This window comes from Macaca nemestrina, chromosome 3, assembly GCF_043159975.1.
Source record: "Macaca nemestrina isolate mMacNem1 chromosome 3, mMacNem.hap1, whole genome shotgun sequence".
In the NCBI taxonomy this organism is placed as follows: Eukaryota; Metazoa; Chordata; class Mammalia; order Primates; family Cercopithecidae; genus Macaca; species Macaca nemestrina.
Window position 1 is genome coordinate 7,873,235 of NC_092127.1, and position 22,696 is coordinate 7,895,930.

Below are 22,696 nucleotides of genomic sequence, written 5' to 3' on the forward strand. Positions count from 1 at the left end.
AAGGAATTTTTCAGAGGGATTGGAACTGAGGTGAAACTGTGAGAACAGCGATTAAGTCACTTGTAATAATTTGGGTACTGTGCTAGGCCCAGAAATTCAGCAGTGAAATTAGAAGGATATGAGGTCAGGCCTCACGGAATTCCCAGCTTATGGAGACAAACTGATATAGAGGATTATAATAATGCATGATGAAAAGCAGAGGTTTACTGGGGGATCTGTAGCAGGGGAATCAGTGTGGTCCAAGGGTCAGAGATTTAAAACAGAACAAAACAAAACTTCAAGTCTCAGAAAAGTGATCATTAAGGCAATGAGGTTAGATGAGATTGCCAAGGGACAGTGTAGAATATAAAGGGGGTGGATATGGACAGACTCCCATCTAGGAGGGAGGAAGGAATCAGAGAAGAGGAAGGAGTCTCTGAAGACTGTGGCGTTAGGAAAGACAAGAGACACAAGTTTTATGGAGGAGGCTGTGTTCAAACGCAGAATGCTTTAAAACTCAGGCAGAGTTAATACTGAGAAGTGGTTATTTGTCTTGTTTGTTGACTTGGATACATTAAAAAATGATAATAAAAAAACTTGTGGGGTGATGGAGCTGGCCTGATGTTCGGTTATTCTACACACACATCAGTGCTGTTGTTCTCTTTTCTGAAAAGCAGCCTCTCTTAAACATCATGCAGTGATTCAGGACTTAGCCTGGCTAGGGTTCACAGATTAGAATAAATAACAAAAATAATCATTTCAAAAGCTATAAATTGTAAATATATAATCGCAGTGACTTCTCATTCTTTTACAACTACAGGATTTTTATTACTTGCAATTATATGCCAAAGAAACAAACCAAGGCAGTATCTAGATAAACTAAGTAACTGAGTGGAGGAGCAGTTGGTTTGGTTGTTCAGTCCATCCTAATTAGGAATTAGACACGACGGATCACCATACAGTTAACCAGGAGGATGTTAGAAACTTCTAGATTCACTGTGATTTTAGCCATAGCTTATAGTTAACAGCCTTGATTTCTTGAAAATTACAGAAGATAGAAATAGCACGTTAATTTATGGAGAATAATTACTTAAGGGTGCTATTGAGTTTAGCCATGCAATCAAGATTATGGTTTCCAAATATCAAGTGAATTAAAATAGTCATTTACTGTTAACTTTTCCCTTGCAGAAACCATTTTCAGCTTTCAGGAATTTCATACCCCTTGCAAATATTTAGAAAAATAACTAAGATCTATGGATTTAAAGAAAATGAATATAGTATACAATTTAGAGCCATTCGTATTCTGTACAGGTTTATAAACAGTGGTAACCAAACTGATTATTTAAAATGGACTTAAACTGACCAATTTTTCTGTTCATAGATAGACATTTTTCTATATTCTGAGATTTTTTTCCAATCAAGTCTCCTAAAATATATATTTGGGGGATTTTGATAAGAATCACAATACAAATGGAAGAAGAGTACAGTGATCAGATTTCTAAAGCTCTACAAACCTATGGACGAGTATCATTTCTGAAGATCAGAGGAAAAAAGTATCTATGATGAAAATAGACAGAGTGGAAAAAAATGGTTATTTCTGTCAGTGCTAAAAAGCTTAGAGAGTCACTGATTAAGGTCACTGCCAATTTTGTCAATGAGGAAAGTGCTTTAGCAAGCCTTAACCCCTCATCTTTGCCATCCTCCGTGTAGGCATGAGGATGACGGTACTGTCAGCGTGTCCACGATCAAACACTAAGAGGATTCGGGGTCAATCAGACTAGAACTTTTTAGCAGAAAACTGAAGGTGTCTAAAACCAACTCCAAATAATGCATTTTGTGTCTTCTGTCCCTTTGTCCCCTGAAGGGCCATCATCATCGGCAACAAGAAAAAGGAGAAGAAAGAAGGAAGGAAAAAATAGCTATTAGCCATATTCACATTTGTTCTTGGCTTTTCTGGAAATAAAATGTAAAATCTCCAGGAACTAGCTTTCCTTTAAAGATTTATTAATACAATGACAACTGTTCACAACAGCTAGTAAGATCTAAATCCTGTGCTCTAAGCTAATATCCAGACAGTGTATTGGCAATCGACAGCCAGAACAGCTTGCCTTGTTACTCAGGTGAAGTTTATTAAACACTTTTTCTATCTGTAAGCTCCAAAGAACGGTGAAAGATGCTTGTAAATCGACTCCAGTAGTACTTGAATAATATAACTGGAAATTAGAACAAGATAAGCAATAGTTATTTCACATTAGAGCACACTTTATATTACTTTGTAAGGGTGGATTGACATGTTCAGACACGCAGGTGTCACCGAGCCTTCATCTGAGCCATAGAATCACCTCACCCTAGAGCAAGTGGAGAACAATTAATGAAATACTTGGTTTGCATAAAAACCCTAGAAGAAATCCTAGGCAATACCATTCAGGACATAGGCATGGGTAAGAACTTCATGTCTAAAACACCAAAAGCAATGGCAACAAAAGCCAAAATTGACAAATGGGATCTAATTAAACTAAAGAGAGTCTGCACAGCAAAAGAAACTATCAGCAGAGTGAAGAGGCAACCTACAGAAAGGGAGGAAATTTTTGCAATCTACTCATCAGACAAAGTGCTAATATCCAGAACCTACAAAGAACTCAAACAAATTTACAAGAAAAAAAAAAACCCATCAAAAAGTGGGCAAAGGATATGAACAGACAGTTCTCAAAAGAAGACATTTATGCAGCTAAGAGATACATGAAAAAATGCTCATCATCACTAGCCATCAGAGAAATGCAAATCAAAACCACAACGAGATACCATCTCACACCAGTTAGAATGGCGATCATTAAAAAGTCAGGAAACAACAGGTGCTGCAGAGGATGTGGAGAAATAGGAACACCTTTACGCCGTTGGTGGGACTGTAAACTAGTTCAACCATTTTGAAAGACAGTGTGGTGATGCCTCAAGGATCTAGAACTAGAAATACCATATGACCCAGCCATCCCATTACTCGGTATATACCCAAAGGATTATAAGTCATGCTGCTATAAAGACACATGCACATGTATGTTTACTGCGGCACTATTCACAATAGCAAAGACTTGGAACCAACCCAAATGTCCATCAATGACAGCGTGGATTAAGAAAATGTGGCACATATACACCATGGAATACTATGCGGCCATAAAAAAGGATGAGTTCATGTCCTTTGTAGGGACATGGATGCAGCTGGAAACCATCATTCTCAGCAAACTATCACAAGAACAGAAAACCAAACACCGCATGTTCTCACTCATAGGTGGGAGTTGAACAATGAGAACACTTGGACACAGGAAGGGGAACATCACACACCAGGGCCTGTTGTGGGGTGCAGGGAGGGGGGAGGGATAGCATTAGGAGATATACCTAATGTAAATGACGAGTTAATGGGTACAGCACACCAACATGGCACATGTATACATATGTAACAAACCTGCACGCTGTGCACATGTACCCTGGAACTTAAAGTATAATAATAATAAAGAAAAAGATGCGGCTTGCTAATCTGGCTTTGATAATTCAGAGTCTTGGGAAAAGGAGGGTGCCCTCTGAAAAGCACTGACTTAAATGGGTGAGAGCAATGTAACACACAAAGCTCTAGTTAAGGAATTGCTGGGCATCTAGATTCCCCATCTGGAGTATTAGGGCTCTAAGATCTCAGTTCAAAACTACACGGGCGGTTTAACCCATCAGCTTGTTGTTATCCTATCAGAACTCCCCTATTTTATTGGGCCCTGATCCATATCTCAGCTCATTTGACCACTGAAAACTTTGCTGTTGCCTCTAGTTGTTACCTGCACCGGTTTCCCAGTTCGTGGTCTAACCGAATTCTGATTATAAGATGTTTTGTATAGCAAGGTAGATCATTATTCGGATAGACCATTGTGGCTTACTGAGACATAACTGTCTTTTTTTTTTTTTTTTTTTTTTTTTTTTTTTTTTTTTTTGAGATGGAGTCTTTGCTCTGTCGCCCAGGCCGGACCGCAGTGGCGCCATCTCAGCTCACTGCAAGCTCCGCCTCCCGGGTTCCTGCCATTCTCCTGCCTCAGCCTCCTGAGTAGCTGGGACTACAGGCGCCGCCACCACGCCCCGCTAATTTTTTGTATTTTTAGTAGAGATGGGGTTTCACCGTGTTAGCCAGGATGGTCTGGATCTCCTGACCTCGTGATCCGCCCGCCGCGGCCTCTCAAAGTGCTGGGATTACAGGCGTGAGCCACCGCGCCCGGCTTCTTTTTCTTTTTTGCTTTCTCTCTCTCTCTCTCTCTTTGTCTCCTGGGTTATTCAAGTGTGTAGCCATTGGCACCCAAGTAAACAAGGGTGAAAATGAAATCTCCATCTGGGAACAGCTTCTGATTCCATCAGGTCATGATCAGTGCATTGACGCTGAAATCCCTCAAACGCAAAGTATGCCCCTTAGACTCCTGCAGAAATTCAAAGTTCAACCTGATGGACAGAATTTGTAGTTCTTTGCTTCTTACAGTTGAATAATGTGCAGTTTCATAGAGGTTAATGGATACTCACTAGTATTTGCTGAGTTGGTGGAAGATACTGATCATAAACTAGTATTAGTGTGTTACCAGAATTAACTGAGAACTTTAAGCCAGGCTTCCACTAAGACATTTGATTACAACCTCATGCCTGAGAGCCTTGCAGTACTCCTGAGATTCATGTTCACATGAAACTTGTTAGAGTTCTTGAAATCTAGGAAGGCACATGTGGTTATTACTGATGTTTTGGTTGCAAACTGACATGAATTAACATATTTGTGACACGATGATTAGATTTTGTATGTACTCATCATAGACTGTGCTATGTTGGTATTGTATTATAATATGTTGATTGTTATTTTGTTTATCCCAAAGTATTTTTTTATTATGGGGTCTTTTTCCCTCGTAAAATGGAAATAGTCGGAAAACGGAAATGGGGTATTCCCTCGGAAAACGGAAATGGGGTGTGTACATCTGTAAGTGAGCCACAGTCCAGAGGCTTAAGAATCACTGCCATAAAAAGATGGAAGTTAGCATACAAAAACTTTCATGAGGAGGGGACCTGCAATAATGATTCTTGCCTGTGGCGAATTACCCTTAGACCTCTGGACCCAGGAAAAAGGCTTAAGGGAACTGAGTACACAAGGACGAGTGTCAAGGGCAGGTAGCTCACTTGACACTCTTGCTCAGGGCCAGCCTTGTTTGTATATTGCAGAGAGCCCAAATTTTTTTCAATTTTGCCTTCTTATTCAGGTATCATGAGAACCATTAACTTATTTGCCTATAATTTGTTTTTACCTAACTTTACTAGAAATGCATTTTCTACGCAGAATGTATATTACATTTCCTATTTGTCCTGAAACCAATGTAGCGTTTCTTCATGCTTTTATGCATGATATTTACTGTCTTTGACATTTTTATTTAGTAGTCAGTATTAATAAATCTTCATGAGAGTAGCAGAGTCATTGTGATTTTGTTAAAAATGCATTGCTTACAGTTCTTTGAAGAAGTATGAATGTTGGGCTAAAAAGACAAACAAAGGAACAAACACTGTCATAGAAGCCATCTAATTCATCTTTGCATTGGTGAAATAAATATATTCACTGAACTGTTAATTTTATTCTGAGCTCTATTCTTTCAAATTCTTCAAGTATTAAATTAGGGTTAAGGTAGCACTTAAAAAAGTTAAGAATGTATATAAATCAGCCCACAAATATAGCTACCTAGTTTCTCATAAAAACACCCCCAAATTATTAACATTTTTCATGCAGATTTGTGAAAGACATGATTCATGTGAGCATTCTTTCTTATGTCTGAGCTAAATTTCTCTTGTTTGTACCTGTATTTATGTCCATCAATAACTTCAGTGAGAACCAGGATATTCTTCACTTCTTATGGGATAGACTATTTTATAAAAAACTAAATCCACTAGAGTTACCTTTCTTTTTTTGTTTTTTGTTTGTTTGTTTGTTTGTTTGAGACGGAGTCTCGCTCTGTCGCCCAGGCTGGAGTGCAGTGGCCGGATCTCAGCTCACTGCAAGCTCCGCCTCCCGGGTTTACGCCATTCTCCCGCCTCAGCCTCCCGAGTAGCTGGGACTACAGGCGCCCGCCAGCTCGCCCGGCTAGTTTTTTGCATTTTTTTTTTTTTTTTTTTTTTTTTTCAGTAGAGACGGGGTTTCACCGTGTTAGCCAGGATGGTCTCGATCTCCTGACCTCGTGATCCGCCCGTCTCGGCCTCCCAAAGTGCTGGGATTACAGGCTTGAGCCACCGCGCCCGGTCTAGAGTTACTTTTCATGTTTCATATGTTTTATTCCCTGGGAACAGTGCTCTATTGCTGTAAACTGGACGTAATAGTCTAGTCATCAAAATAATTGAGGAACAATAATAAAAGAAATATAATACAGTTTCATATATAATATAATGAAGTAGCGATTTAGAAAAACACATCGTTTTTACTCCATTTTTTACTGAGAGAACACATGGAAAAGAAATTTGCTACAGTGCCTGGCACATCGTAAGACCTGAAAATATGTTTTGTTTTGTCCCCTTTTTGTCTTGCTTCTCATAGCAATTGGCTCTGTGACAAAGCTTGAGATACATTTTTTTCTGCAGGGAGGCATTTCTGTTAATGAAGTTTAAAGGCTTAGATTCGGGTGAGAAAAAAGAAAATGGTGGTATTGATAAGAGATAGAAAGAGAAATTGAAAATATATTTTAGTGTGTTATCAGATAAAATGATTTATAGGAATTGTAAATGTTCTATTGCATTTTATAAGAAACATAGTAGCATATGGGAAAACGGTTTTAGTTTATGGCCTTTCATGACCCTAAGTTCTTTTACATGCAGTTCTCCCAAGTTTCAGATTTGTAGAAAAGTGTGTGTGTGTGATTGTGTGTGTGTTGTGTAAGTTTGCGTAATTAAAAGACATTACCCTGCTCCTTTTTAAGCTTAATTAAATATCTATTTTGTTTTTAAGAAACGCTTTAAAGAGACATTACTTTGTAACACCTTATCAAATAATGACAGTATCTACAAAATACATCTTAAATATTAACACAAAATTTAACAGTATCCACCCAAGCCAAAGACAAATCAATATTGAAGAGGTGAGCATAGATCAGAAGAGGAGGTCATGGGTTCAATCTGTGGGGATATTTCTCATAAAGACTCAAAGCAAAGAATACAAAAATCACTGTGGCAAAATTCCACAAATGAGTTTTCCTGCTGACAGTGAAATTATCCTATACTAGTTGTATGTTAACAGAGAAACTCACACAAAGGATAATTTCACAATAAAGTGATTACTTAAAATAACTTAGGTAGGTTGGTCAAAAGAGGAAAAATGGAAGTAAAAGAAATATTTTCATGGTACAAAATATGTTCTTCCATTAAACCGTCACGAAGCTAACCAAATCAAAGACAATGTTTGAGATGTTAAATGCTATCAATAAATTTACTTATCTGGGTATATTATAGCCATTTTGACAAGTCATGGACTTAGAAGCATTAGGGATGTTGAAAGATAGAAAGAATAAAGAAAGAACAAGGAAAAACAGAAAAAGAGAAAAAACTTGAACAAATAGGTATTGGTTGAAACACTCAGCAAGTTCTAGCCCTGCTTGAAGTATTGTCCACATAATGAATATTTCAGGTGCATCTTGAGATCCTTATGTTTTTCAAAGACAAGTAGACAAGATGCATTTTACATCTGTTAAAGACTTCTGATTGGCACACATGTTGAAAGACTGTCTCAAGACTGAAAGGCGGAACGTTCCTCAAAAGCCATAGCTATGAAATATTTATTCCACCTTCTTTCATGGAAAAGACTGAATTGACTTCGTGACATAAAGCTCTACTAATAATGCCAAGAAAATTACACATCCTGTGTTAAATGATTATTCTTACAAGGTGAGCCAGGTCTTGTGTGTCATAGATGATCACAGAGAATAATGCAAGTTAAAGTTTACAGTGTTCTTGTAAAAGATAATAATGTATTTTCAAGCTTTATAGCACGAGGGACACAAGGTCTGCTGAAGATTTCTTAAGAAAGATAATGCTGGATGATTTTTTCCCCAGGATTGTTTAGTTTCTTTCTTTTTAATTTCAAAATTACATTTTTTTCGATATCAACCCCTGCTTGTGAGAACCTTTTGTGTATAAAAATGCTAGAGCGATACCTTTGAGTATACTTTTTATTAAGCAAGGCAAAGACTTGTGTGCCTCCAAATATTGCTCAAATCTCCAAAGCCAGCTGAATAAATAAACATAATGTGATCTGTAGCCCAAAAGTCTGCAAATGACTCCATATGATGTTAAAAAAACTATGATTCCTTCTAAGTATTTCTTGGAGCCAATGATTAGCAGTTTTGTTTAAGTTCTGGGACCCCTGAGCCCCCATAAAAATAACTTTGAAATATTATATTATGTGTGAAAATTTTACACACATGCACATTTATAATCAGCAGACAGGGCCTCTGCCCTTCATCAACCTGATAATCAACCATAGGACCTACTCAAACATGAAAAAAATAAAAGATTGAGAACTCTAAAGCACATAATCTTAGAGCCATTTAGAACCATGTGTATTTCTGAAATCCTCTATTACCGCAAATCTCTTGGTTGTATTTTCTATGGCATTGTCTGTTTCTCATTATCAAAGTCTAAAGAAATTTGATACAGTCATGTAACACTTGGCGAAGGAGTGTTAGAAAAATGCATTCCAAAGTGCTCGGCTTATCTTTTCTTTCCAAAGCAGTAACTACTGTCTGGCTTTACTCTTCTGGAGAAGCCAACTGGGAGGGCGGAGAGAAAAAAAAAATCAAACCAAAGTAAATTAAACAATGGCCCTGTGCCTGAAATAATCACAGATGTCAGCTTTTAAACAATGCATTGTAGTTAACAGGCGCTTAAGGCAACATTAACATGGAGAATTCCTACTTGGTAAAGTCACCTTTTGCTTATAGAGTGGGTGGCATGCCATTCTTGAAAGCAGAGTTTAGATGGAACCAGACAGAATACGATGATATGGGCAAAGTCTGAGGTTTGCATTGCCTGTAACGGTAATAATCAGATGGCAATTGGCTTCAGGAAATCAGATTATGAGTTCCCGGGGATGGTCTAAGGGACATCTTATTCTTTCTTTTGGCCAGAACTCAGGGACTACATGTCGTCCTTTCGTAAGAGTCAAGACATTAAAGAAAGTCTGAGGAAAAAAATGATAAATGATAGCTTTGAAGGAAGTTTTGTGTGTGTTACTCCAACAGGTGTTTTTTTCTGCTCATGTAAATTAGTTAAGTTATTCAGATATTACACAAATAGTATTCAGACAATTCTAGAAGCACATCTGATCAATTAAGATAAAACTCTGTTTTTGCAATTCAAGCTTTTAAAAAGCATTATAGTTAAAATACACTGCAAAGACATGCTGGGATAATTGGTTGTCAAAGTACATTGGCACCACTGAGTAGTCTTAAAATAGCAGGAAATGCAACTGAATACTGGAAAGGAAATCACTATTTCACTTTTTCAAATAAAACATATTGCACCTCTGAGTTCACAATGGGATATTTGCTGAGAGTCTGTAATTAACTCATAATGATGAGAACCACAGTAATAAACATTTCCTTAGCAAAACACTCACTTGTTTTCATAATTTCCTACTTTTTTGCTATTTCCTTGTCGGTTTTTTATTAGCTTATCACTATTACTCAAGAAAATAATGGAGAAAAGGGTGAATAATTTTTCTAGAAAGGGACTATTTTTAAATGTTATATAAAGAAAGGACACTTCTTGATAAAAGCTATCATATCATCAGATAGTTCATATGGCATAAGGAAAAATGAGGGATTTTTTTTTTTTTTTTTTTTTTTTTGAGACCAAGTCTCACTCTGTCACCCAGGGCGGAGTGCAGTGGCACGATCTCGACTCACTGCAACCTCTGCCCCCTGGGTTCAAGTGATTCTCCCACCTCAATCTCCTTGAGTAGCTGGGACTAGAGGCGCATGGCCAAAAATGAGTGAATTTTGACATATATGTAAAATTATTTTACTTTGAAAACCCAGAACCAACAAGACCGACACGCCCCTCAATTGAAGATCACCTACAGCAGCTGCTTCCTGCCTCCTCTCCCGCCTGTCTGGCACACAGCTGTTGGATTAATCTTCCCAAATACCTTTTCATCATGTCACTCCCTTGCCCCAAACCCTTCAAGAGCTGCCCAGTTCCAACAGTACAAAGCCCACATTCCTCGGCCAGGCATTAAGCCCCCTGTACAACTGGTTTCAATTTTCTATTCTTGCCTCATTTCCCACTATTCCCTTCTAATGTAACAGCCCATGTGAATTCTCTGGCCTGTCTGGTCAATCACCTTTGAAAAAGCTATACCTTTCTTCTTTTGCTGTTATTTCCTCAAGCTGTTCACTGTCTGGGTGCTCCCCTCCTCCATCCCCTGGCACATCCTTCAGCGCTGGTCTGGGCCTTCGCACAGGCTGTCAGGTAGGTTTACCTGTTCTGCAAGTGCATCCTGGCTGTGCATGAGATTTCAAGCTCCATGTGAGCAGGAATGTATCATATACTTCTCTGCGTCTGCTACCATTTTTAGCACAGTATCTTGTATTGTACGGCACTGGAAAAATAGCTATTGGTTGATATAACAATGGTTACTCTAACACACAAAGCATTAGCCCAGCATCTGATGTGCCTCACTAGTGTCCGTTAGAAATAGCTGGTTCATTACCAAAACCTCTAATTTCTGCCCCCCACAAATTTTCCTATAACATCCTTAAAAGTAAGAGCAAGGCAAGGAATAAAGCAAATAAATCTTGCGAAGTATTTGGGCTGAATTTGCAAAACCTATAAATCTAAACTTCATTTATTGCATATCAAGATATATGCCAAAATTCAGGAGGCTGAGATGGGAGGATTGTGCTGCCTTGTGCTGCTGCAGCGAGCTGGGATTGCACCACTGTGCTCCAGCCTGGGTGACAGAGTGGGATCCTGTCTCAAAATAATATATACATATATATGCCAAAATTAAATGATTGTAATACATGTAAATAGTTATTTAAAAACTTAAAAATACTCTAGATATTTAGAAGTAGCTGAATGCAGCATGTGCTCAGGATCACTGGGTCCAGTTTTGGCTGTGACTGTGATGGCCTGGCTTGGGGAGGGGACTCTGGTTCCAACTGCCTGGCAGGACTCACTGCTCCACATGTCTCTCTCTGTCCTTTCTCCTCACAGCAGACAGAGGCATGTTTCTCTAAAGAACATCATTAGGCCACACCACTCCTCTGCTTAAACCCTGCCAATGGCTTCCCCATTACACCTGCATAGAAATACAGTCTTTCCCTCTTTTTTTTTTTTTATTTGGAGGAACAGGGTCTCTCTCTGTCACCCAGGCTGGAGTGCAGTGGTGTGATCTCAGCTCACTGCAACTTAGGCCCAAGGGATTCTCCGACCTCACCCACCCCAGTAGCTGGGACTACAGGTGTGCACCACCATGCCTGGCCTAGCTAATTGGTTTTTTTTTTTTTTTTTTTTTTTGTAGAGATGGGGTTTCACTATGTTGGCTAGGCTTGTCTCAAACTCCTGACCTCAAGTGATTCTCCCGCATCAGCCTCCCAAAATGCTGGGATTACAGGCATGAGCCACTGCCCCTGGCTAAAAATCCAGTGTCTTTTCATGACTAACAAGGCCCTTTGCTCAGATCTCATCCACTGCTCCCCTTGCCCACTACTCCTCCCCTCACCTGCCCCCTCCAGCCACTCTGGCCTTCCTTCTGCCATCTCTCTTTGTATTTACTGTTCGCCCAACCAAAACCTCTGCCCTTGATCTTTTCCTGGCTGGTTCCTTCTGTTCATTCTCAAACATTTCTCTTCAATGAGGTCTTTCTTAATCACCAAATCTAAATTCAGTGCCTCTCATTCCCTCATCTTACCCTCCATCACATCACCCAATTTGAAAAAATATTCCCTACTGGTATCTGAAATAATCTCAATTATTAAGTAATATACTTGCCTGTCTATCTTCTTCCATTAAAAGTAGACACCATGGAGCTTAGTATCTTTTCTGTTTTAATCACCATGGTTTGCCCCAGAAATTGCTTTGGCATGCAGCATGTGGTAAATATTTGTCAAATGAATAAACTTGCCTAAAGTACACAGCGAATAAGTGACAGAATAAGCCCTGAAACCCAAGTCTGCCTGTCTCCATAACCTCCTACTCTGTCCAGGTGCTGCCATGCCCCAGACTCCACTTCACTCATGCCGAGTGCTGACCTCCCCTGGTGTGTACAGGGCAGAAGCCAGGGATTCAAGATAAATACAACAGAGAGAGCCAGTATGCCTGTCAGTCCAGGAGGAGCAGCCTGCCCGGGGAATCACACAGGACTGGGACCACAGAACCTCATGCCACACCAAGAAGTCACCCCAGAAGTATCAGCTGGAGGGACAATCACACCAAATCACTTATAACTTTGTTAGAAACCATTCGGCACTATTGCCAGTGCATAAGGCATGGACATGGATAGAATGGGCAAAAAGGGAAACATCTATGGGGGATACACTATAGAAGATAAATCAGCAAGATGTACTCATTCATGAGATATTGGAGAGAGTAGGTGCAGGCAATAAAAAAATCTCAAATAGGTTGACTGGGAAGAGGGGGGTGTCACTGATACAGCTCATGCACTTAGAAAGCAGAGGAGGCTTTGCAGATGAAGCCAGGGGGAACACTGAGGACTGTTTTAGATTTATAGGTCTTGGCATATTGTTGGTGCTCAAAAAGATTTGTCCAATGTCCCAGATTCCCTTGGAAAGTTAAGAGGAAGGAGAACATTGAGGTAGGGGTAACCATAAATTCCTCAAGGTCTGGGACCATGTGCCCATCCTTCCCTCCCTCCCTCCCTCCCTCCTTCCCTCCCTCCCTCCCTCCCTCCCTCCCTCCCTCCCTCCCTCCCTCCCTCCCTCCCTCCCTTCCTTCCTTCCTTCCTTCCTTCCTTCCTTCCTTCCTTCCTTCCTTCCTTCCTTCCCTCCCTCCCTCCCTCCCTCCCTTCCTTCTTTCCTACTCCCTCTTTTCCTTCCTCCTTTTGCTCCTTCCTTCTTTCTTCCTCCTTCCCTCTTTTCCTTCCTTTCTTCCTCCCTCCTTCTTTCCTACCTCCTTCTCTCCTTGCTTCCTCCTGTCCTCCCTCCCTTCCTCTCTCCTTTCCTTCCATCCTCTCCCTTTTTCTCCTTCCTTTATTCTCACTTTCTCTGTTTTCTTTCTTTCTTCATATCACTTGATATACAACTGTTAATACGACAAACAGTCCATAAATAGTAGTCACATAAAGGTTTGAAAAGCAAGACTTAACTAGTTTCTACATCTTAAATATCATTCATGTTCCAAGGAATTTCGCATAGCATGAAGAATAATTACCTTAAGTTCAAATAGATCTGCCCACTACACTTTTTCAATATCTTAGGCAATCACGATTCACTTTTCTTATTTGAAATCTGGAGCCAAACAAACCCCTGTAGGGTTCTTCTGAGAGTTACCAAAAATAATGTACTTGGGACGTTCAGCAGGATGCTTGAATCATAACTGACACTTAATAAGTGATGAATCATTAATATTGCCTCAATTTTCCTCATTCCATGTTGGGCTTTTGAGAACTGTTACTTAAGTTTAGAGACGTACATGCCAACCTTAAACTTGAACTAGTAACCTTACCTTATCTTCATTAGAAAACATCTATCAAGTGTCTAATTTCATGTGATCTTTTGAAAGTCGAACCATAAAATTAAGGAGAAATGTTACTACTACCAAACTTTATCCAAAACACAAAGAAAGCTTACAGTGTCTAACAACACAATAACAAGTTAAATGGTAAATTTTACTCAACCTACTCCCACTGGCCCATTTATGCGAATATCATCTTATTCTCTCTAAAAATAATATTGCATCAACATTATTTCACAGAACAAAACTCGGTGCTTGTCTGTTTATTTTCTGTTGTATTTCTCCATGTTAGCTTGTCTATCTCAACCACAGTATATACCCAACCAATTATTTCAGTTTCCCTGTAAAGAAGCAAAAGTAGAAAGCACAGCCTTAAAAAAAATCCATTCTTGCCAATTTTCCAATCAAACCCTTATGCTAGCTAAAGCGTATTCTGTAGTCTCTGTTATTAATCTGAGAAGGCGGCCCTTTGGGGACAGAGTATTCCTCATATAAGTTCATCGCTAGCTAGCACTGACATTGATCATTTTGTGATCCTTCATAAACGATGACCAATTTAAAAATTAGGAAAATGTTACATAAGAATATCACAGGGATTGACTTCTTGGGCCCTACTGACCTAAAATTACTTGAAATGGTAAATGTGTTAGCAAAGGGTAATGGGAAACTACCAAGTCTCAAAGGCATGCAGATTATGTTTCCTCGTACAGAGACTGCTCTAAAGACGTAAACGTCTATTATGGCATGATTCGGCGACAATTGATTTGCAATTTAACAGCACAGTAAACTCAAACATTACCATTTATTGCCAGTTGGAAAGGGGAAAAAAATGGGAAACTCTGTGTCTAAGGGGGGATTCTGTAGTTTGGCACATTTGCTGGTTCTTAATTTAAGTGCTTTGCTGAACGAGCCTGCCTATGAGTGTGTGGTAGCCCAGTGTTCTTCTGACTAATTTGGATCGCTTGAGGCCACGGAATCATTGAGTGGTTCCATTCATGAACAGCAGATGATGTATGACAAGGCTGTAATGCTCTTAGGAGGAAGTTAGCTACCAAGAGCTGTACTATACCAGAGGGGGTTTTGATAAAACTTCCATCCAGGCTACAAATTGTAGACATTGATTTGAAATAAATTGTGACTGATGATCAGTCGATGACGATTTCCATAATCATTATGCCGTCAGTAATTTATCAAGGTAATGATATTTGTGTCCCTGATGTCACATTCATCCTGTACTAAGGGACTGAAGAACATGCTGTGATTTTTAAAAGCCCTTATTAAGAACCAACTGGTTGTTTTATACTTCCAACTGTAATCAGTGGGATGGCTACAAGTGAATAAAACATTTAAAAAATCCTGCTAGGTTTGTAATAAGATTCTTTCAACAAAATCTTCTATAGCACGAAGGCAGAGATCTTATGCTTGCAGCATTTTAATTAAATCTCCGTTATCAAGATCATTCAACATAGTTTGCCAATATGCATTGGAAAGGGCTATTACGGCACGCTGGGCAGAGCAAGCTGCCAAAGAACCTTCTCTTAACCCTCCTGGACTATTTTTTTTTCCAGTATATTTCTGTTCCTTTTTAGATTGCTGTGATTTCTTAACAACTGTGATTCTTCAGCATGTGTATAGTCAACAGATGCCTCCAAATCCTGCATTTATTCCTGTTAGATTTCAAAATTGCTGAACAATATTCCCACCCTTATTCAGAAAAAAAGCTAATGACATTAAACACTAAATGTCATAAGTATCTCTTCACCAAAAGGGAAAGTGAGCTGAGAAAGTCAACGAGAGTGATATAATTAACACAATTAACAAACGTGTTCTGAGATTGCCATTATAAAATGAATTACGATTAGATTGCAAATGTTATAGGATCATTTATATTTTCATGGAACATGGTTTAAATACATATAATCCAATATAGTTTTGAGAATTTCATGAATAATTCTAGTTTGGCAACGTAAAAATTTAACTAAAATTACAATAAAGCAAAATACTTTGGCTCAAATCAGAAAATAGAATATCAGATATTTGTTTTTAAAACTTTATGTATCCAGTTTGTGGAGATAAATTCCTATGAGGAGATCATGCATCTAACTCATGTCCAGGAGATCCACAGTTAGAGATCAAATACTCAATAAAATTACTTGAGATTGAGTACACAAACTTCAGTTTTTCTAAACACTGAAAAGTAAGTAGATAAAACTATAGATCTACAAATGCCTCTTTGTTTTAGAAAAATGCCTGTCTTTACTAGTCTGAGATAACTGGCATGGCTCAGTGGTCTCACCTCTTAAGGTATTTGCATACTGTCTGGCTTTGGTTCCTGGCTTTATTATTTATTCTTACTGTGGTAAAATACACATAACGTTTATCACTTTAACCATTTCTAAGTGTAAGATTCAGTGGCATTAAGTACATTCACAGTGTTCTGAAACCATCACCACTACACTGGCTTTCTGATTTTTAAGCTGTTGCTCATCTTCACTTTGTCACCTGTAAAACAGGAACCAGGATTATAACAGCAACTTCATGTTGTTTTGTGAGAATTACATGAGATGATATGTGTAATGCTTGCTTGGTATATACAAAGCGCTGAAATATTAATACAGACTCCTGTTCTTTTGAGTTGTTTCTTCTAATGTAGACATTACCTAACTCTGACAGAGCAAGACTCCATCTCAAAAAAAAAAAAAAAAAGAGGAAAAATAATTATGAAATAGCACAAGGGATTAACTTACATTTATTCTATAGAGGTGGCTATGTATTACCAGTGCTTCCACAAATATCTCATTGGTACCTCACCATAAACCCCTTGCCACAAACAAGAAGGCCAAATTTTGTTTTTTTTAAAATTTTAAATAGGAAAAGTGAACCCCATAAAAAAGTTTTAAATAGGAAAAGTGAACCCCTTGAAAGAGTAAATGATTTACCCAAAGTTCCACAGTCAGTGAGTGGTGGAGTTAGGACCCGAACATAGCACCTGCCACTCAGGCGGTACCCAGTTACTAGTGTGTGTTGAATAATAAATGACGTAAAAGAAGTTAAGGTTTCTGACGTTAAGTTCTCTATTCCTTCTGCCACACAACACTGACTTATTCGTGTCCAGCCAATCAGGTGTCCATACATCACCTGGTTTATCAGTATCCTGCTTTTATTTAGTGCTCCCATTTGCTAAGACCTTCTCTTGTAAGGTATTAAAAGCCTGAGAATCCACTGTGGGTTCTTGCTTCTTTAAATTCTTTGAAGTTGACCTTTCTCTTGATTTGACTGGAAAGACGTGCCCTGAGTTGACTTTTCTCTTGGTTTGGTCAGAAAGAGGTACACTGGGTCATTAAAACTGGAGCTCTGAGTTTGATGGTCTGCTCAACAGGTAGGCTAGTGACTTTGGAGATCATTTAAAATCTATGACCCAGGCTCTCTTCAGGCATTTAGAAGACAATTGTCAAGAGGCAAACAGCTTTGTAGACTTTGTAGCTTTGTAGACTTAAATGTCGCAGTGGTGGCTGTATTTTATGTACTTACAGGCCTCTGAGTAAGGCTTAGATTTCAGAGGATGATGAAAGGAGGACCAACCCTACACGGTGCTGATGTTTTCCTAAGCGTGTTTAGTTAGGTAAATACTGCTTTTCCTTACTATGCTTGTATTTTTATTCTTTTTGAAAATTATTGTTTGTCTTTCAGTAGTGTGGATGTGCATGTATGTGTGTATGTGTGTGCATGTGTGTGCATACGTCTGTGTGTGCATGTATGTGCATACCTATGTGTATGTGCATACCTGTGTGTGTGTACATGAGTGCATGTATATACCTGTGTGTGTGCACACGTGTGTGTGTGCATACCTGTGTGTGTGCACGTGTGTGTGTGCATACCTGTGTGTGTGTGCATGTGCATATGTATACCTGTGTGTGCATGCGTGTGTGCATACCTGTGGGTGTGTGCATGCATGCATGTGTGCATATGTGTGTGCGTGTGTGTGCATACTTGTGTGTGTGCGTGTGTGTGTGCATATGTGTGTGTGCACACTGTGTGTGCGCGTGCATGTGTGTATACCTGTGTGTGTGTTTGTGCATACCTGGGTGTGTGTATACCTGTGTGTGTTCGTGCATAACTGTGTGTGTTCGTGAATACCTGTGTGTGTGCGTGCATGTGTGCATACCTGGGTGTGTGTGTGCACGCGGACACTCTTGATTCAGTGCTTGTTGGGTTACCAGGAAAAGGAGGGCTTGTATCCTACAGAGTGGGAGAACTTTAAAAGTATCAGACTTGAAATGACACAACGCTGTCTAATGGTTTCACTCTTCTGGGAGTGCTAAATCTCACCTTGGGCTATCCTGATGGAGCATCTATCCCATGAGGGTTGTTGTGGTGTATTTCTATGCTGGGTAACTCAGACTTCGGGACATGGAGTGCTACAATCAACTATGTTCCATGGGTTGAACTATGAGAATACTGGGAGGGGTAGGGCATGAATGCTAAGGTGATTTGAAACTTGAGAGTAGGTAAGTTTGCCCCAAAGAGAGTTAGAAAGTCATATTACGATAGTCTGTAAACGTATTCTCTCAGAGGAAAGTGGCCCTCAGAGGAACAAAGCCAGGAAATAAGGGAGTCTTCTAGTGGAGAACGAGCTGACACTTGAGTATTTTCTATGAAAGAGGTATCTCTTTGGGAAGTGGATTTCCGATCACTTGAAGTCACCAGAGTGACCTGAGATTGAAAATGCAATTCATCCTTTCCCCATTCCCAGCTTTATCCCATCTGTCCCCTCCCGCAGAAGCTAAGCATGGGAGATGAAACGGCTTCACCTCCAGCAGGGATGTAATTTGAAAACTAAATAATTTTGGATGTATGGAATGGAGTGAAGGAGAAAATTGAAAATAAGAGGCAATATACTTAACTATTTTAAGAGAAAGGTAACGGGCTGTGTCTTAAAAACACTCAGAGGAACAAAGGATGAGGATGCTTTATTAGAGTAATAGAAAATAAATTCTAAGACTGATATTTCACCCATTGTATGTAGAATATTTTAATATTAAAATTAAAATGTAGAACGCATCGGCACATCACAAAGCAGCAGTAATTCGCCTATTTAAAAAAATGTAAGGAGAATATATGTATTTCATGCAAATAATATTTTTATAGCAATAACATGGTTTTCAGAGTTGTAAAATTATAATTCAAAATCTAAAAAGCCTCTCAATATAACAAGTACTACTGTACTACAGAAATATGGATTTAGAAATATAAATTTCCTACGTGGCTTTTTCAAACAAATGCCATTTAAAAATATTTTAAATGTCATATGAAAGAAGCAAATACCAAAATTTATTTCTAGACATATCTGATACAAAAATGTATCAAATTTATATTAACAGTAGATAAGATGATTTATATGCTATTAACATTTAATCTCTTGTTAACCAAATCATGTTGACTAACAAAGTCCATTAAAGCTGCTGGCAATATCTTCATAATTTTTAAGTAAAGAAAGGGTTACTGAGAAATAGGAGAAAAATGAGAATTGAGAGTAAGGAGAGTAGAAAGAAGTAAAAATAAAAATACAGATAAAAAGACATCAGTAAGGAAGAAATAATGAGTGAATGAATTGGGAAATATGGGGAGGAGCAGGTGGAAGGAGAACGATGGGAGGGAAAGAGAGAAGAGAAAGGCAAGAAGGGAGAAAGAGGAATGAAATTTGACAAGGAATATTCAAGGTCGGGGGCTGGAGGAAGACTCTGTGTGTGTGTGTGTGTGTGAGAGAGAGAGAGAGAGAGACAGAAAGAGAGACAGCAAGAGAGAGCGAGAGAGAGAGAGAGAGATGCTTTTAATCCAATATGCAGTCAAGCCAAACAAAGCAACCATGCCCACCTAATCTGCCTTTCTCTTAAAGGGGAGTAACATTAATTTTGGTCTTTCATACAACCCATGGCAGAACTATAGAGATCATCCTTGTGTCTGTCAGCAGACCAGAATGGGTATTTCAGAATTTTCTAAGATAATTTAGAAAAATTCCAACAATGTCTGTGTAATGTCATACAAAAGGACCTGGGGAAACTCAACATACATCATCTTGAAGGATGACACCATCTTCCATTAGCTTGCTTTTGCTTTGACTTTTTAAGTGGCTTTTAAAAACATTTTTGAATGTTTAAACACATTAAAGAAATACTATAATGCTTTTTAGTGTGAATATGTAAAGTACATTTTTTTTCTGCAGCATAACTGAAATCTAATTAATCATTTTCTCTAGAGATTTTTTTAAAGACAACTTATTGTGACAACAATAGGAACATGACTTTGCTCATCATTGCTGAAAATGTTTCTGTTGGGGCAACAATATAATTTTATGAAGGCTTGCACACACTTATTAGGTATATTCACACAATTTACAAATGAAATTAACAGTCCAACTGAGATGCCTGCAAACTCTCACATCTTTCTCAGAATAAGAATTGTTTCTTCATCTTTTAAAACAAGAAACTGATTTATATAGCCATTTCAGTTATACTAATATCTTTTCCATTCATGAATTAGGGGAGTAATGTTCCTCCTTTAGTTGTAGACTGGAATATTAAGCACTTTTACTTATGACTGTTACCACTAATATAATTCTCTGGAAGACCCCTCACTGTAGCTGAAATGTGAACGCTTGGTTGTACTGTTTATGAGTGAACTGTAAATTTTAATGTCAAATGGTTATTTTCTGCTTATCCATCTGTAGCTCACAAAAACAAATGGATGTGTGGGTTGTTCTATACGTTGGCTCATAAAGGAACTCAGATTGTGGCATCAACTCAAACAATCCCTAAGAGCAGCCTGTTCTCTCTATGAGAATTCCAGAAGCGAAAAGGTCTGGGGCTCCTGGGTTACTCCAAACCGCGTTTTACATTTGAAAAATTAGCCTTGGCGACTCTGGGCTGACCCTGATTCATCACGTCACTTTTATTCCATTGTAAACACATTCTTACATCCCTCAAGTTTTTTTGTCCTTAAACAAATTTATTCTTTGGGATTTGGATATTTCCAATATGTATTATATTATTACACTTACTACCAAGAATCTCGGTAATAAGTGAATCTAAAAACCTTTAGTATTCGTTTTGATGCTGGGGTTGATTTGATGATTGACGTCTGTCATGGTAAAAGCACTCATCTTTCCATTATCATACAGTGTTAACACAGGCAGCTAGAACACTGTTTGTGGATATATGATAACTGAGTTGGATACTGAGTACCCACCATCCTTCATATTGCACTGCAGTGACTTCATGCATGAAAATAGTAACATGTGGACATTTCTGGAATAGCTCATTTCTGTTGTGTTCCATTGATAGACATGAAAGGACTTTGAATCTACTTCTGGCTTCATCACCAACAATCTTAGCCCAAGCTTCTTCATGTTTCTGTTGCCTTGTTTATAAAATAGAAGTCACTAGATGGCCTATAAAGCTTCTATCTTAAATGTTCATCTCTGTGCACTTGGACATGAGCTTAGGGTTTCACAGGAGAGCACAAGAGGCATTGGCAGGTTTGTTCCTTCTTCACTTCAGTTTTAAGATGAGATTCTAAACTCCATGATTTCTAAAAATAGAAATGTATTGATTTGTCTATTGGCACTAGAATAGATACAGGACGCAATGCAAAAGTGTCACTATGTTTCATACAGTTTTGTGCACCCAATCAACAATAATAATTTTAAAATAACTGAAACAACTCTCTGGTCTTTAGCTTCAGTTTCAAATAATGTTTCTTGTATAAACAAGGACTGACATTGTGAATTTTAGTCTTTTCAGTCCTGAGCAGGTTTTGCAATTACACATATACTGGAATACAACTTTTTGACTTAAAAATTATATTCTAATATAAAGTTTCTTTCAAGTCATTTATAAATAATGTTTAAAAGCAACCCTGGCCGGGCACAGTGGCTCAAGCCTGTAATCCCAGCACTTTGGGAGGCCGAGACGGGCGGATCACAAGGTCAGGAGATCGAGACCATCCTGGCGAACACGGTGAAACCCCGTCTCTACTAAAAAATACAAAAAACTAGCCGGGCGAGGTGGCGGGCGCCTGTAGTCCCAGCTACTCAGGAGGCTGAGGCAGGAGAATGGAGTAAACCCGGGAGGCAGAGCTTGCAGTGAGCTGAGATCCGGCCACTGCACTCCAGCCTGGGCTACAGAGCGAGACTCCGTCTCAAAAAAAAAAAAAAAAAATAAATAAATAAATAAATAAATAAAAAATAAAAAAAATAAAAGCAACCCTAATTTTAGCTCTAATATATAAGCTTGGAAAGTTAATATTCTTAATTAATATTATATACACATGTGTATGTACATACATAGTTGGCCAAAATACAGATAATTTATATATAATACATATTTATACAAAGCATATAGTTGGTGTGTCTATCAATATATTTCTATTTGCATATAAATATATATCTTATAGATGTTATATCAATCATACATTATAATATGTTATATAATGTTATGATCAATATAATATGTTTTTCCCCCAAGAAAGGAGGAAAGATAAGAAGTAAATGCAACAATTTTCTTTGTTAAGTGGATTTAACTTTTTCTGAAGAAATATGAGTCATAGAAAGCCCATGAGTAGGGTAGGATTGGAGAAAGACTGAAAGGGAACCAATGCAAATGATACCTCCTCAAATTTAACAGTTATCTCTTTACCTTTAATATGATTACGGCACCATGTCTATTTTCACTTAAAAGAAAATAGTGACTCTCAAGAGCAAGGCAGATTTACTCTTTTATTTTCTAAATTTAACCAGTGAAAATTACCTTAATTCTAAAGGTTTAGGTGTGTAAAGCTGTGAAATTACTAATTCACTTATATTCTCTGTTATAATGTTTTCCATATGGATGGGATTTTCATATCTAAAATAGATGCATATGGAAATTATAAAGCCATGAATTTCTTCCTGATGTAGCAACTAAACTTGCAACTGCTGGTGTTCAGAAAG

General features: G+C 38.4%; 1 protein-coding gene across 15 annotated transcripts in view; it reads right to left on the reverse strand.

The window, feature by feature from the left end:
- Nucleotides 1–22,696, reverse strand: part of LOC105466614 (teneurin transmembrane protein 3) — a 2,765,046-nt gene that overhangs the window by 934,819 nt on the left and 1,807,531 nt on the right. Inside the window, exon 1 of one of the 15 annotated variants that reach the window (XM_071092792.1) lies at nucleotides 13,702–13,718. The exons of the other annotated variants lie outside the window; for them this stretch is intronic. The gene's annotated coding sequence lies outside the window, so the exon portion shown is untranslated. Of the gene's footprint in view, nucleotides 1–13,701; nucleotides 13,719–22,696 lie in introns of those variants that run through there. 15 annotated transcript variants of the gene reach the window in all.